Source organism: Bidens hawaiensis, unplaced genomic scaffold, assembly GCF_021521415.1.
Source record: "Bidens hawaiensis isolate Kalapana, Puna unplaced genomic scaffold, B.hawaiensis_p1.1 tig00039982_1, whole genome shotgun sequence".
In the NCBI taxonomy this organism is placed as follows: domain Eukaryota; kingdom Viridiplantae; phylum Streptophyta; class Magnoliopsida; order Asterales; family Asteraceae; genus Bidens; species Bidens hawaiensis.
Window position 1 is genome coordinate 1 of NW_027497034.1, and position 16,348 is coordinate 16,348.

The window sequence follows — 16,348 nt, forward strand, 5'->3', positions numbered from 1 at the left end:
AAACATGTTATCACAGGCTTGTCCGTTGCTCCAATTAAATGCTTGTTAAACTCATCGCATATGCTGTTCAATAGGATATCACACTTTGCCGATACTGAAAAATGTGCTCTTGACCAACTTTTAGCTGGGATTTGTTCGAGCCACTCAAATAAAGTTAAGTCTGCTTTTCTTACATCCTCCATAGCGTTGATGTAATACGGGGAGCGAAGTGGCAGAAGCGGCTTTCAAAAGCATGCTTTTAAACACATCTCCACACCATTGCTTCTTCATGTTTTTGTGTATGTGTTTAAGACAGTGCCGATGCTCGGCCATTAGGGAAGACCCGTTCTAATGCTGGAATAAGTCCCTACATGAAATGGAGAAAACAACTGATACAAGATAAGCATATATTGTAAATTTGAGCCCAAAAAAAAAGCGAAACCGAAACTCGATCGAGCGAGCTTAGTCGAGCCTTAGCTCGAGCGTAAAAGTAAGCTCGATTAATAAACGAGCCCGAGCCCGAGCTTCACTTATCGAGCTCGAACCGGCTCGCGAGCCTAAACGAGCCTGCCATTTATATAATTTTTAATATTATGAAAAAATAACTAAAAATAACAAAATACTATATATTTTTTTATACATAAAATAATATATATATATATATAAGTAATTATTAATAAATAGTAAACGAGCCGAGCTCGAGATTGAGAATCTACACACGAGCAAAAGTAAAAAAAACGGGTTATTGGATTTTAATAATCACAACTGAGTTTACCGTCATTGGTGGTCACAAGATTTAAAAACATTGGCTCTCAGTGGTCCGACGTTAAAAACACTCGGCATTAACTTTTTTTCGAATTTCAAACTGATTTTTTAAGGCTTTGATTAGAAGGATGATACGATTCGATTGATGTAAAACTTAGCTCGAAACGACGCTGCAAATGGCTTAATTTTTATTAATTGAAGTTCAAACAACCAATTCGAAACACTAATCAAGTCGTTTGGAGCATCATTTCGAGCTAAGTTTTACATCATTCGACTCGTATCTTGCTTCTGATTAAAAGCCCTAAAAAATTAGTTTGAAATTCGGAAAAAAGTTAACCCCGTTAAGTTTACGGGAGAGTGCAAACGAGCCGATCCCGGGCTCGAGCTCGGATCGTTTAACTTACACAAAGCTCGAGCTCGGCTCGTGAGTAGATTTTCAAGCTCGAGCTCGGTTCGTTTACTATTTATCAATTATTTCTTATATAATTATAATTATACTTATATATTTTTTTCTATTATAACTTTATGTATAAAACAATATATATTATTTAGTTATTTTTATTTATTTTCTTCATAACATTATAAATATTAATTAATAATTATTAAATATATATTTTAAAAAATTATATACATGACAGGCTCGTTTAGGCTTGCGAGCCAACTCGAGCTCGGGCTCATTTATTGACCGAGCTTTTTGGCGAGCCGATCTCGAGTAGCTCGCGAGCAGCTCAACTCGTTTGCACCTCTACGGGGGACCACTGAGAGCCAATTTTTTTAAATTTGGAACTACCAGTGCCTATAAACTGATAAACTCAGTTGGGATTATTATTGGCCAATAGTCTTTAATTGAGATTATTAAAATCCAATAAATCAGGTAAAAAATAAAATAACCTTTTGGCCGTCACTAAGAAATGTGAAAGTAGGCAAATCAAGATCATCTCCAAGGCACTTTAAGAACCACGCCCACGACTGATCACTTTCCGCTTCCACAAGTGCAAAAGCAACCGGATATATACCATTGTTACCATCTATACCAACCGCAGTCAATATCTGACCCGGAAACGGATCTTGCATAGAACACCTACTTAACCCAAGAATTTCTCGCCCACACATTTTAAACCCGCTCTTCATACCACCATAACATATATAAATCCTCCTGAATTGCCTCGTAACACTACTAGGATCACAACACGGTTCCACGTCTATTTGGACGGTGGTACCAGGGTTGGCTCGTAATAGTTCTTCACAATATTTGTTTAGCATACCGTACTGCTTTCGAAAATCACCGTCCTTTTTATACGAAATTAACAACTTGGCTCTTCTCATTTTAGATTCCGAGACGTGGATCTTGTGCTTCTTTTGAATTTCGTCTCGAAGTTCTTTCGCGAGTATATGTGGTTTGGTGTCAATAGTCGCCTCTATCTCCTTGGCTATGGTGCTCTGAGTGTATAGACCGATAACTTTACTTTCGAAACATTGATGTTGGTAACGCATTGTCTTCACACACCAATGATCTTGAATGGTGGCTCTTGAGATATGAAGCGTCCAAGGGCAAGTCGGTTTCATGGACCTTTTTTTGACCTTTTGACCGTCGGGGTTTTCATGACTCGGCCCGGTTGAACCCAAACACACTACTCTATACCTAAGTGGATCATTTTTCTTAATATAAATGTCTCTTCTTGAACTAACCGCATATTTTTTAGTCATCTCGTTCAACTTCTCCTTCGTTTCTATTAACTGACCAACATAGAATGGACATGTTTCACTCGCGTTAGTAACTTGTTTCCTTCTAATCTTCCTTGCCACACTTTTCAACATACGCTGATTCTCATCATCGCTATCAAAATTATCAATGTCAACATTTAACTTATCGTCATTTAGATCGCCACCATCTATGAGATGTTCATGTTCATGTTCATCCGCATCAAAATCATCGTCTACATCCTTCACATGATTATCATCAAATTCTTGAATATAATCCGGATCGTCGTCTTTACTACCCTCCGAATCACTTTCATACGAATCGCTTTCACTACATTCCTCCTCCTTTCCCCGAGACTCAGTGAACTTTATTAACGTCCCCTCATTCGAAACGGGAAAATAAGTAGAAAACGGCGTGTCCGTTATCACGCGTGTTTGCCCATGTTCAACATATACTTCAACAAGGTTAGTTCCACCTCTTACAATATCAAAAAGGTTTTGAAAATCGCCATCGTCACACAAGGGCTTAATACCCAAATCCAAACACAAACACGGTTCCTTATAATGAAAGTACAAAACTGTATCACACGGATATCCCCCGGACCTAACAATTTCTCCCAACTCATCCTTGTCAAATTTATCAACCTCGACATTGTCAACGTAACTTACTTTACCTCCCTTGTAAGCTCTACCGGGATTCTTAGAAAACTCACCTCCATGGAAGATTTTCATTGTAAACATTGTCCGGGTTGTATCACCTGTAATTATAATAAACTAACACATGATTTAAATTTTTACTACAAAATTTGGTTAAGTAAACAAAAAAGCCTTAAACTTACCGTACAAAAAGTCCGGCTCATAATACTCATCATCGCGACGTATCCTGCAAACCCCACGAGCCATGTCGATTTGTAAAGCTGAGGATGTTGGTTGATTTGATGGACGGATGATCGACGGATGATCCTGGGAATTATAAACCAAATTACAAGGTATACTAGAGGGATACAAAGGGTAAAATCTACTTTAAGTACAAGTTTACCACAATACCCTTATTTAGGGACAAAGGCAAGAAAAATTCTTGGCATTGATAAAATAGTTTTAGGTACAAGTTTACCAAAATACCCTTATTTTGAGCCGAGAGCGAGAAAAAATTTTGACATTGAATTTTTAAATAGGCTTATTATGTTATGGTCTGGGATATGCAAAACCTTTTTTTATAAAAATGGGCTTAAATGAATTAGGTAATTGGGTCCAAACATTAAATATTACATTTTATATATATATATATATATACACACACAAAATTTCGGGCCTACCTGGGTGATCGCGCTGGGGACGGGCGCCCTCACCACCCCAGGGCCGGCTTTGACAAAAAGAACATTATGCGGTAAAATAATTCACAATAAAATTGTTTTTGTATTCAGTGAAGCATATTGTTACAACTAGTATTTTGAAAGCTTAATAATATATGTGGAGATTTGAGCATTTATAAGGATATATTTGAACCTAAGCTGTTATTTTCATGTCATTTGCCAATAAAATATAAATATAACTCACATGACTGAGAACACCATGATCTGACCCTGCAGATGGTGTTGGGGTGTTGCTCCTCTCTGCTGCTGATCCAAATGAACCCTAAAATATAATAATACATAGATAAATAATAATAATAATAATAACAGTGACAGTAACAGTAACAGTAACAGTAATAATAATAATAATAATAATAATAATAATAATAATAATAATAAAACAGATGTCTCTGCCACTCAAATTGTGAAAAGACGGTTTGGTTGGATAAAGTATTCAGTGAACTATAAATAATTCTTTAAAAACTTAATTATAGTGAATAATCTTACTCCAGTTCCGGAGCTAGATGCTTCGTTTAACTGCTTCTCCCCTTCTATGAAATTGCACGGGATGTCCTTTTCTGTTAATTTATAAAGAAAAAAAAAGACGGTAACCATGTAGTATGATACATTTGTTATTATTTAAGAGTCGATAATATAAGGGGGTTTTTTTAGAAAATTGACAGAATAACAAACCAGGTAAAAACGGCACAGTAACCTCTTCACCAACTCTCAAAACATTATCTTTCAAATCAATTGTGCACTGTTACAAAAATCAATATTTCAAAATTATATAAACAGAATTAAATATCAAATACCATTTGTTTCATTAAGCAAGTTAAAATAATGAAAATTACCTGGTGCTTACGAAGCATGTCTAATCCAAAAACGAATTCCATATCAGGTGAATCCGACACGACAAATGAACACGGATAGAAGTTATTCCCAATCTACAAAAATTCGAATATTTGAAATCCATTAGATGGTGTTAAACAGATGCATTAAAAAGCTAGCAAAAATTTAAGACACAGAATAATAAATAAAAAAAAAGCGTATTTTGAATAATAGAACAACTGTTTTAACAACCAAGTTACGTTTTATTACCAATTATAACATGTCATCTTTTAATTTTTTTTAGCAAAAAACATTTTTGCGCATGTGGCATTTTACAGGTAAAATGATTAAATTCAGTTAACAACATTTACCTTAATTTCAGCAACATGTATCCTACCAAGAATCTCTGATTGGCCAACTCCGTGAGCAATGCCCTTATAACGTTCATCTAAAAGCCTCAACAATCTAAACGAAACGAAAAAAAAAAAACAATATAATATTTGATTTTTTGTAATAAGTTACATGATGTAAGTGGATGCAAAAAGTATAACTTATATATAAAAAAATTAAAAACAAGGGCTAGTACCCCAAACGCTCTGCGCAGCTTTTGGATAATATGGTTGATTCAGCTCCAGTATCGACAAATGCCTGATTCAAAAGAGTACTTGTTTAACAACTTTTTTGAATCAAATTGTACATATATATTCATCAAAAAGATCAAAACTTCGTATACATTTCTAAACTCCATAAGATCATATTTACCCTTGCGAAAACTAAAAATATTAAATCATTGAACGAACGATTACTATGAATCATCTCAGTGCATAATGATTACTAATGTAATTTTATTTATTAAAATATGTAAATATGATATTTTCAGTTTTTTGTAAAGATAAATATGATATTATAAAATTTGGGAAAGGGTATATAAGAAGCATGTCACATCACCTTCACGGGAACACCGTTGACTTCCATGTCAACATAAAGCATGACCTGAAAATTTGATTCGAACATGTTTTCCAAAATTAAACATTTTCAATATATTAAGATGTATAAATATGGTGGTAAAGAATACTTACCACACGTTCTAGTGCAGCAGCCTGGTTCTCATCAATACCTTTCTGTAAAACCAAAGTATTTATTAGTGGATTTATAATTGCAAGAGTTTAGCTATGAATTATGATAACTGAGTATAATGTCCGCAAAGTTTTAAAAAAAATATTATAAACCTGTCGAATTGCAGCTTCAATTTTCTTTTGTGCTTCCACATCGAAAGGGTCTGCATAAAGTAGTGCCTTTTTTTGTTTTTGGAAAAAGAACAAATTAGAGCAGAGCTCGTATAAATTTTTCTTACAAGTGGCAATTTCAAATTGTTTAAACAGGTCAATTCGAGTTATTGTCAATGCTAACAGGTCAAATGGGTCAAAAGTCGCCAAAGATTTAACTTTAATTCATAAAAACCTCCAAACTTTTTAAATCAAAAAGTTTAACTGTCACTGAAATAATATAATTTCTACAAACATATCTGACACACTTAACTGTATATAGAAACTTATAAAGTTTTAGTAAAAAAATATTATTAGGTCAACCTAGGGGTGGCAAATGTGACCCATTGGTTGAATGTGTCGTATTAAAATGTATATAATGGGTCAAACTAAAAAAAGAAAATGATTGAAACGGGTCAAAACGGGTTGACATTTCTTGAAAGTTTTTTTTTTATGGAACGAGAAAAACGGAGAAAACTTTTTAGTATTTTTACTTTTTTATTTATATTTCAAGTTATAATTTTTTAATTATTTTTTTCGAATTTTTTAATGAGGGGTTTTTGAAATCTCAACCCATTTTGACCCATTTCAAAAGCCCCTCATTAAGAAATTCAAAAAAAATAATTAAAAAATCATAACTCGAAATATAAATCAAAAACTAAAAAAGTAAAAGTACTATAAAAAGTTTCATCCGTTTTCTCGTTCCATAAAAATATACCTTCAAGACGTTTTGACCCGTTTAAATCATTTTCTTTTTTTAGTATGAACCATTCTGACCCATTATATACATTTTAATACAACCCATTCAACCCAATGGGTCACATTTGCCACCCCTAGGTAAACCCAACCAAACCCGACCCATTTTGATTTGTCGACTCATAGGCGAGTCGATTCAAGTTATGTTTCATATCTATCAAGTCAAATATAAAAACCTCTCAAATTTTTTTCTGTATACAAATTTGAACTTTAGGTAAGAAAGTGTTCGGGGTCAACCTAACAAAACCTGACCCGTTTGAACCTGTACCAAAAAGTTGCCCATTTTGACCCGCTTTCCAACCAGCCCGACCAGTTCACTTTGCCAATTCTAACACATTGATTTTTTTTGCAGAAAAAATATTCTTTTTAGGCCAACCCAAACGACCTGTTACCCAACCCGCTCAACTCACCATCTCTGCTTCTATTAGCCTACGCAATTCAGTTCTCTGATTGTGCCGTCTTCTTAATAACTCTTGCAGCTTATTTAGATCATTCCCGATTATGATTTGAGCCAGTTCAGGATCACTCTGCCATTAACATTTACATGTCAAGAACTCAACTTTATAATAATAATAATAATAATAATAATAATAATAATAATAATAATAATAATAATCCAACCTGAAGCAATTGAGCCATTAAATCTAAATTATCTCTAATTTGCTGCTGATAAGCAGCCGGATTCAATGCAGAACCGTCTGGATTTAATACTACATTACTAGAAACCCTGAAATTTAAAAACTTCATTATTGATTCTTACATTTGTAAAAAAAAAAGATAACAAAATATTAATAATAATAATAATAATAATAATAATAATAATAATCATACATTGAAGAAGTGTTGGAAACCATCATGACTAAACCTCATCAGTAACACCTAAACTACTCGGTGTCTCAAATTTCTTCATCTCCTTTCCATTGTGAAGCAGTTGTTGTTGAAGCGGCATTCGACTCTGATATAAACATGCATGTTAACACTGAATCTAAGAATGGAAATTATGATTTTTGAAAGTGAAGATTGATTTCAATGGCGTGTGAAATTTGAACTTGTGATGATTATATTTGGAAAATTATGGTTATTTAGCGATTTACAGATGAAAACTTAGGGATGTAAACAAGCCAAGCCGCTCGTGAGCTACTCGAAATTGCGAGCCTAAACGAGCTTTTATTTACTATAGTTATATAACAACTATTATTATAAATAAAACTATCATTAAAAAATAAATAAATAATTTACATTATATTATATAAATATATAATTAGAAGTATATAAACAAAATAATTAAAAATTTAATAAAACCGAGCCGAGCTTGAGCTTGACGAAATACTCACAGTCTGAGCTCGAGATTTAAAAATACAGTTCTCGAGCCCCCTTAACCTAAAACAAGCCGAGTTCGAGCTATAAAAATACTCTAAAAGCGTGAACCCCTCTTAAACTACAAGAGTCAAGCTACAAAAATACTCTAAATGAGTCGGGCTCGCACTCAAGCCCGCTTAAACTCCTCGGGACAGGCTCGAGCTTGACAAAATACTCATGAGGCGAGCTGCGCCCTCGTAAACTAAATGATCGGCTCGATCACACCCCTAGCCATACAATCAACACTAAATAAGTAAACTGTCAAATTAAGATAGATATAATTTCTAAACATGCGCAAAAGATACTTGTGGCCCGTGACCCCCCCCCCCCCCCCCGCCCTTTCTTTCGTGCAACAGTGTAAATTTACCCGTTTTCGATTTATACCTTTTAACCCCCCCCCCCCCTCCTTCTTTCGTGCAGCGGTGTAAATTTACCTGTTTTTGATTTAAACCTTTTACCCCCCCCCCCCCTTCCTTCTTTCTTGCAGCGGTTTAAATTTACCCGTTTTCGATTTAAACCTTTTACCCCCCCCCCCCTCCTTCTTTCGTGCAGCGGTGTAAATTTACCCGTTTTCGATTTAAACCTTTTACCACCCCACCCCCCTCTCCTCCGTTTAGCGGTGTAAATTTACCGGTTTTCGATTTGTACCTTTTAGCCCACCCACTCCCCCCCCCCCCTAAAAAAGGTACACCATTTTCGCACGGTAGTGTAAATTTACCTGTTTTCGCCCGAAAATTCTTTTAACCCCCCCCCCCCCTGGTGGCACTGGTTCTAAACGAGGCGAGCTCGTGCCCGAGCCCTCTTAAACTAAAACGAGGCGATCTCGTGATCGAGCCCTCTTAATCTAAAACGAGGGGAGCTGAAGCTATAAAAATACAATTCTAAACGAGCCGAGCTCGCGCTAAGCACTGATTGGGTCAATTACACCAACCCTAGCCCTAAATATAATAACTAAACACTCAAACATATTAATTGTGGTATGCAACTTACAATAAATTGTGAGAGAATGCGGCTCACCTCAATCTCAATCTCAAGCAAAGCTTTCAAAGTTTCCAATTACAGACACAATAATATTTCAATTACAGAATTTGAAAGTAAAATTAACTAATTATATATATATATAGATATAGATATAGATATATGTGTATATATAGATAATAAAGAAAGAAAGATTGTGTACGGTTTACGGTCTTCTCATTTCCTTCTTCCTTACTTCCTTCACTTGCAAGATTTAGAAATTGGAACGAAACTATTTATTATTATTATTATTATTATTATTATTATTATTATTAGGGTATTTGGCCTAGCTTTTTTAAAGCTTATAGCTTTTTTAGCTTTTTTTTACAAAATAAGCTTAATTTGGCGTTTAGCTTTTTAAGCTTATGTTTATTAGCTTATATAAGCTCACTAGTTTGAGAGACGTGTTTTACACGGATAGCTCTTGAAAATACAATGTATAATAAATAATTAGTATACAAGAAGCAATAAACCCGTTAAACACTATTAATACAGTCGTTGTACAATAGTTTTTAAAACAATTTTAAAGTAAGAAATAATTATAAATATCAAATTTTTGAGAAAAAAAATAGGAAGTAAATATTAAATTAATAAATTTTGAAGCATAAATTTTAGAAATGGTAACTATCATTTTACTATTATAAATTTGTTATAAAGAGTGAGGTTTAATGTGGGAGTGACAAGTGGCAAAACTTGTAGCTTTTTATTAGAGAGTATAGATATAAAAAAGCTTATTTACTGAAGCTTATTTGTTTAAGGGTGTAAATTACTTATTTGTCTTCAAATGGAGGTGGATTAGTAATTATTACTCTAACAAATTAAATAATGTTGGATTTAACAACTTATTAAAACACATAATTAACTTGTATAATATAAGTTAATCAAAACACTTAAAAAAAGTTTATCAAATAATAGAAAAAAAGCTATAAGCTAATTTTATATATAAGCATAAACTTAAAAATAAAAGTTAGGCCAAACGCCCGCTTGTTGTTGTTGTTGTTGTGTTTGTTCAAATTATACGGTTTTAGTCCAATAGTTTCAAATTTGTGACTTTTGCCGTCCATGTAGTTTCAAGACCCCACTAAACCCGTTAAGGCTGGTTGTTAAACTCATTAGTGTGTCATTCACGTGAGGGGCAATTTTGTCATTTTTCCTCAAATAAACCTCAACTTGAATTCGCAAGCCCTCTTACGTGAGGGATTGGGTGTATTTTGAGGGGAAAAAAGAGCACAAAAGTGCCCCTCACGTGAAGGCACGTTGATGGGATTAACGATTAAACTTAACGGGGTTATTAGGGTCGGATTTAATTGCAAGTAAGTGAAACCACAGGGATGAAAATCGCAAATTTGAAACTGCTGGATTAAAACCACATATTTGAACAAACCACATAGGTAAAAACCATAGTTTATTATTATTATTATTATAACATTTTATAATATCATTTTGTTTTTTCTCTAGGTTTATTAGATTTCAATAATAGATAATAATCACAACTTAGTTTATTGATACCGGTAGTTTCAAATTTTATAAAATTGGCTCATAGTGGTCCACCGTTAGAAATTTTAACAACATTATTTTTTTCCATTTCAAACTGATTTATAAGAGGTTTTGATTTGAATGAGGGTACGAATCGACTATTGTAAAACTTCACATTAACAAAACTTAAGCTGTTTGAACATTGTTCGAGCATAATATATATTTTATATTCTGTAACTATTCTCAACAACAGGCTAGTTCACATGGTAAGCTTGGTTATTGATAAACAGGATGTATAGGGTTTGAATCTCGACCTTTACATTATTTTAGCATATTATTTTTATCAAATGCTCCACTGGAGGGACTCAAACTAAATGTTTCAAAACCACAGGGAATAGAACATCGAAAAAGGTAGGCGATGGGTGGCTATGTCATTTAACCACTCACTGGATAGGTTAACTAACCTAAGGATGCAATTTTGTCCACCCAAATAGTTCAGGGACTCAACTAGCGCAAATTGAAAAATGGGGGCATAGGGTGTCCCTACTCAGTTAGTTAGGGATGCAAATCATAATTCTCCTTTTTTTTTCTAAACACAAGTTTTTAATGTCTTTGCTTCATGTAGTTTGCGAAAGGTTGTGAGTAAAGTAGAGTGAAAATGTTAGTATTCATCAGTAAATTTAGGAACACATTGTTCATACCATGTAACTTTTTAATATTTTTATTAAGTGGTTGTGAGCGGATGAGATAAACAAAAATGATAAAAATATAAAAAATATTATTGTATTAAAAAAAATAGAGAAAATTTAGTGATTTTGTATGTAATTATATGAATATGGATAAAGAAAGGACTGGGAGTATGCATCTTCCATTAAATTACTATGAGCGTATAAAAATGAGAAATAAAACAAGACAGGTATTTGTGAGTATAAATATGAAAATTGTGGATTTGATATGGGAGATTTTTAAAAATAAGATAAATTTTTAAAAATATGATTTTTAGTTAAATTATCTTTAAATTATAGAGTAAAAAATTATGAATGGGATGTGAATGCTCTAATCCTTATCATTTTATATCTTATAATTTAACTAAAATCATACTATTCACCATTTATCTATATTTTTAAAAAAGTCTTCCATATCTCATCCACCATGTTATCTTTATCTTACTCAAAAACACATATCTTATTATATTTATCGCTTTTATACACATACAATAATTTGATGGAAGATGCATAGTAACTTTTCATATATGAAAAGTTACCGTAACATATTTTTTTTTATAATTTAGGGTTACATAAATGAAATAGCAGAAAAGATTGAGTGTGTTTTTGAAATAAATGTTTATAGACGAGGAGGGGTTGATGGAGGGGTTGTGACTTGTGAGTGCTCTAAGACCATTCGTATTAGGCTCCTCTTAAGTCATAACAACTCTCGTCACTAAACTTTAAAAGAATAATGAAAAAAAAATGTGTGTGTTTTTTCAAAGGTAAAATGTCTGCAGTCTGCATCTGCTAACATATGTAGAAGAAGATGTGGACCAAACATCTGTAGTCTGCAAGAAGAATACTGTTTGTTTGTTGACATCTGTGAACTCTGCTAAAATAATTGGTGGTGGTGTACAAACTATGGTGGTGGACGACGATACTGACAATGGTGGAGTTGAAAAATGAGAGAAATAAAATCAATTGGATAATGGATTTGAACACTTAAAAAAGGGTCAAACGGATTAGCAGATCAACCTTTTTATTAATTAAACAAAATTACAGGTCTACCTATTCAACTAAACAAGTTAAATATGTCAACCCAAACATGACCCGTTTTTTAAGCATGTTAGGCAAGCCAACCTAAAACATGACTTATTCGCGTGTTGTGTCGAAAATGCATACTCAAAAGAACATAAGATCCAACTAACCTTTAAATGTTTACAATATTCAAACCCACAAATAATTCACTCATAAAATAGTGTCACCTTAAATGTTTACAATATACACATAATATAAATGACTAAATGAGTATATTTAGCCCCCAAAAAGATATCCAGCTGCTTGTTCTTCATTACCATCAAAAAACTTTAGAGCTTGTATAACTGTGTCTCTACTAAACCCCAACTCAACTAACTTCCCAATTTTGGCTTCAAATTCAGCTCCCTATATATATTCACACCATATATACATATATCAAAAATTCAAAACATATGTTACTAGCTTGGTCTAATGGCAAATAATATGTAACACACTAACACTTTGAGACACGGAGTAAAATAAGAGTACGAAAAAAGATATTAGCCGTTAAAAAAAGGTGTTATTTTGATACAAAACACTTCTAAATCATACATAAAATCAGAGCAAATAGCATATATTAGACTATATGTAGTGGAGGGCTACAAAATCGGAGATTTTTGACACGTGACGCCACGTCAGCAAAAGGGCGATTTTCATTTTAGGGTGTAATGGTGTTGTAGACTTGTAGGGGCGATTTTCACACATGGAGGGCTATCAACGGTCATGTTATTATTTTATTATTATTTTCCTTCACAACCAGGCGACATGAATATCCCCCCCCCCCTATCACCGGGTTGGGGGGGGGGGGGTACTCCTTATCGCCCCACTACGGACAGCCTTAGCAGCTTATTACATATTTTCACAAGTGTTCTATTTTATGCAACTTTTTATTTTCCGTACGCCTATGTCAAGAGACATATTCATGTATGATAGTTCATAAATTTACATAATAATAATGTTGTTTTATTCAGTGAAACATAGTGTTACAAGTAAATGAGTTTTATTTTTGTTTACTATGAAATAAGTAAAAATGTTATATTTAGTGTTTTTAAACAGTGGCGGATCTAAAATACAAAATCAGGGGTAACCTAATTTTTTTTTACCGTACATCCATACAAGGTCATCTATGAGAATTCAAAAAACCCTCAAGGTCCTATACGAGTGTAACAGTGAGCCCCTATTTTTTTATTTTTCAAATTTTAAATTGGGTTTAACGTCTAACGTATCTAGTTATTTATAACATCATGTTTGACCCAACTCGTTTTGAATAAAATTTACATTGAAACATACACATGATTGTTGTGAATAAATTTATATCGATACGTATATATAAATAAGCACGTCGTAACAGAAGATGATTAATTCGGGTTACCCAATATTGTCTGCCATCGTGGGCCTTGTGCCAGTGTATTACCTCGGGTAACCGGTCTTTATTCATTACCTCGAACAATCGGTCTTTATTCATTAGTCGTTATAAAAATAAAGCAAATAAGATCAACTAAATTAAATATATCAAGTTTCCAACAAATGTATAAATACATAACTAATAACTAACAAGTAAAAATCCAATTTTATTACTTTTTTTATGGAAAATAAGAAATCCAAATTCAATATCGAAAATTGAAAAACAATTGAGCTCTTTAAAATATATATTATATTATTAATAATTTAATAATAACTCAAATGCAATGACATGACTTTTCAGTTTCCACTATTTTTACCTCGATATCTGTAAACCAAAACCCATCTTCAACCTTTATCATCCTCTTTCACTTTTCTGCAAGTCTACATATCACCGGAAAAAATTCCGATGAAACATTTTACAATTTCTCTTTATATAATGTTTGCTTAGGGGTAACCTAATCTTCCCCCAAGGGTCCTCATATAGCAAACTATTAAAAATAAATAAAATTTTGCACTACGTAGGGAAAGTTAAGTTGAGGTTACCCCTGGATATATGGTATATCCGCCCCTGTTTTTAAAGCTTAAATAATATATGACAGAATTACAAATTTTGTCCTTTAAAATAAGACGAATTACGGTTCGTGTCCTTTTCTAAGTTTCCTTGCAGGCGGTGTACTTTAAACTTTTTTTTCCTACAAGTTTTGTCCTTTACGCTAACTGGGTTAGAAAAAGTCAGTTAAATCCCATCACGTGAGGCGCATGTGAGGGTAGTTTTGTCCTTTCGTTTATGCCTACAACAAAACCCCCTTTTATCTGTCTCTTTGTACCTCACCCACCGGACACCAACCCACCTTCTTCTTTCCCCATTCACCATCGTTAACCACTACTCAATCACCACCATCAATACCTCCAGCCACCACCAGTCCACCCTACCCTCTTCTTCCCTTGCACCACCATTAACCACTCCGCCGTCAATCTAACACACACAAACCCTAACTACCACCGCCTGCTACCTTCCGATGGCCATGTTCCAATTATATGTTTGCCTAAACAACAGTTTCTCACTCATAGCCACCGTCTCACCCTTCATCTCCACGTCTCCTCCCTGCATCGTTGCCACCGTCTTCCACCTCCACCCATCTCCATTACCCGGAAACCACCACCACATCTTGTCCTTCATCAGATCTGTCTTCGAAACCAAAATCACGGTTGCTATCAGCAAGGGGCGTTGATTGTAAGCCCGAATTGGTCCACCATTATTTGACTGCAAGTGACGGCGGGGCTGCTGTTATAAAAGAAATACACTCTGATTAGGTTTTTGGCAACGATTATTATGGTTCAATTATGGCCCTAGCGGCGCCGGTGGGTTTCCGACAGCGGATACGGATGTTGCAGTGGTTGTAAACTCCGGCGAAGCACCGGAACTCAACATCTCCGGCGACGCTAGAATGGTTCAAGGCAGTGGTGGTGTTGGCCATGATTTGAAACTAAGATATGACAAGTAATCGGGGGAATTTAAGAAATTGATGATTGTAGTGATGGGTTGTGTTTCAGTGGTTGAGGGAGATGAAAAGGGAGAGAGAGAGAGAGTGAGTATAAACTTTTTGTAGGTGTAGATGAAAGGACAAAACTACCCTCACATGCGCCTCACGTGATGGGATTTAACTGACTTTTTCTAACCCAGTTAGCGTAAAGGACAAAACTTGTAGGAAAAAAAAGTTTAAAGTACACCGCCTGCAAGGAAACTTAGAAAAGGACACGAACCGTAATTCGTCTTATTTTAAAGGACAAAATTTGTAATTCTGTCATAATATATACTAAATTTTGAAGTTCTTAGAAGGATATATATATAAAATTTAGTTGCAATTTTATATCATTTACCAATACCAATAAAAGTACATAAATAAAAGTATAAAACTCACATGACTGAGACCACCATGGGCAGACCCTGCAGATGGTGTTGGTGTGTTGCTCCTCTCTGCTGCTAATCCAGATGAACCCTAAAATATAATAATAATAATAATAATAATAATAATAATAATAATAATAATAAAAGATGACTCTCACTCAAATTGTGAAAAGAGCTATAAATAATTATTTTTAAAAACTTAAAACACAACTTGGCTTGTGTTTGGCTGGGCAGGGGGTAAGCATGCGTGTGTTGACCTCACTGGGGTGTCCCCGTTGGTGGGGCTGAGAGACAGTGGCTTCGTACCGGGACAGGCGGTTTTGAGAGCGGAGTCTAGGAAGGTTGCTAAGCATGAGACATCATGTTTGGAGAATCAACACGTGTTTATTCCATTTGCCTTCGACACTTTTGGATCCCTAGCTCCCGAGGCGGTTCGCTTCTTGGAGCGGGTGCAGAAGGTGGTCCACAGTGACTCGCAGAGCCCGAGGAACCAAAGATTTATATTTAGTAGAATAGGCTTTGCGATTCAAAAGGGGATAGCGGCGCAGCTTGTTGCTCGCTTACCCATTATCCAGATGTAGTTCGGTTTGTGTTATATATAAAAGGATCAATATTTTCTATTAAAAAAAAAAACAAATAATCTTACTCTAGTTACAGAGCTAGATGCTTCCTTTAACTGTTTCTCCTCGTCTACGAAATGGCGCGGGATAATTTATAAAAAAAAAAAATAGAAAATTAGCTTGTTATTGT

The 16,348-nt window shown here is 34.3% G+C and overlaps 1 long non-coding RNA gene and 1 pseudogene across 2 annotated transcripts; both read right to left on the reverse strand.

Moving 5' to 3' along the window:
• Window positions 1-4,013: 4,013 nt before the first annotated feature.
• LOC143591673 (protein DNA-DAMAGE INDUCIBLE 1-like) lies at window positions 4,014-9,167 on the reverse strand (annotated as a pseudogene). The gene is made up of 12 exons (XR_013145740.1): window positions 9,026-9,167; window positions 7,481-7,604; window positions 7,271-7,376; window positions 7,060-7,176; window positions 5,858-5,923; window positions 5,708-5,749; window positions 5,577-5,621; window positions 5,215-5,276; window positions 5,000-5,093; window positions 4,652-4,744; window positions 4,305-4,557; window positions 4,014-4,080 (listed from the first exon to the last, which is right to left on the reverse strand). The product of XR_013145740.1 is annotated as a protein DNA-DAMAGE INDUCIBLE 1-like (transcript).
• Window positions 9,168-12,495: 3,328 nt separating this feature from the next.
• On the reverse strand, window positions 12,496-16,308 carry LOC143591675 (uncharacterized). The gene is made up of 3 exons (XR_013145741.1): window positions 16,245-16,308; window positions 15,612-15,689; window positions 12,496-12,651 (listed from the first exon to the last, which is right to left on the reverse strand). It is a non-coding gene; the product is annotated as an uncharacterized LOC143591675 (long non-coding RNA).
• Between the last annotated feature and the right edge of the window lie 40 nt (window positions 16,309-16,348).